We start from the raw sequence: 1089 nt of genomic DNA, 5'->3' as shown, positions 1-1089 counted from the left end.
CGGGGTTAGATACAGAGTAAAGCTCCCTCTACACTGTCCCCATCAAACACTCCCAGTACAGGTACAGCACGGGGTTAGATACAGTGTAAAGCTCCCTCTACACTGTCCCCCCATCAAACACTCCCAGGACAGGGATAGCACGGGGTTAGATACAGAGTAAAGCTCCCTCTACACTGTCCCCCCATCAAACACTCCCAGGACAGGGATAGCACGGGGTTAGATACAGAGTAAAGCTCCCTCTACACTGTCCCCCTATCAAACACTCCCAGGACAGGTACAGCACGGGGTTAGATACAGACTAAAGCTCCCTCTACACTGTCACCATCAAACACTCCCAGGACAGGTACAGCACGGGGTTAGATACAGAGTAAAGCTCCCTCTACACTGTCCCCCCATCAAACACTCCCAGGACAGGTACAGCACAGGGTTAGATACAGAGTAAAGCTCCCTCTACACTGTCCCCCCATCAAACACTCCCAGGACAGGTACAGCACGGGGTTAGATACAGAGTAAAGCTCCCTCTACACTGTCCCCCATCAAACACTCCCAGGACAGGTACAGCACGGGGTTAGATACAGATAAAAGCTCCCTCTACACTGTCCCCCCATCAAACACTCCCAGGACAGGTACAGCACGGGGTTAGATACAGAGTAAAGCTCCCTCTACACTGTCCCCCATCAAACACTCCCAGGACAGGTACAGCACGGGGTTAGATACAGAGTAAAGCTCCCTCTACACTGTCCCCCATCAAACACTCCCAGGACAGGTACAGCACGGGGTTAGATACAGAGTAAAGCTCCCTCTACACTGTCCCCCCATCAAACACTCCCAGGACAGGTACAGCACGGGGTTAGATACAGAGTAAAGCTCCCTCTACACTGTCCCCATCAAACACTCCCAGGACAGGTACAGCACGGGGTTAGATACAGAGTAAAGCTCCCTCTACACTGTCCCCCCCATCAAACACTCCCAGGACAGGTACAGCACGGGGTTAGATCGGCTGTGCTAAATTACCCCTTCTTGTCCAAAGATGTGCAGGTTAGAGTGGATTGGCCGTGCTCAGTTGTCCGTTCTTGTCCAATGGAAATT

The sequence above is a fragment of the Carcharhinus amblyrhynchos genome, unplaced genomic scaffold (genome assembly GCF_965287045.1).
Source record: "Carcharhinus amblyrhynchos unplaced genomic scaffold, sCarAmb.v2.hapA scaffold_840, whole genome shotgun sequence".
NCBI lineage: Eukaryota > Metazoa > Chordata > Chondrichthyes > Carcharhiniformes > Carcharhinidae > Carcharhinus > Carcharhinus amblyrhynchos.
The sequence above is the reverse complement of the archived record's forward strand: the minus strand, read 5'-3'. Positions refer to the sequence as shown.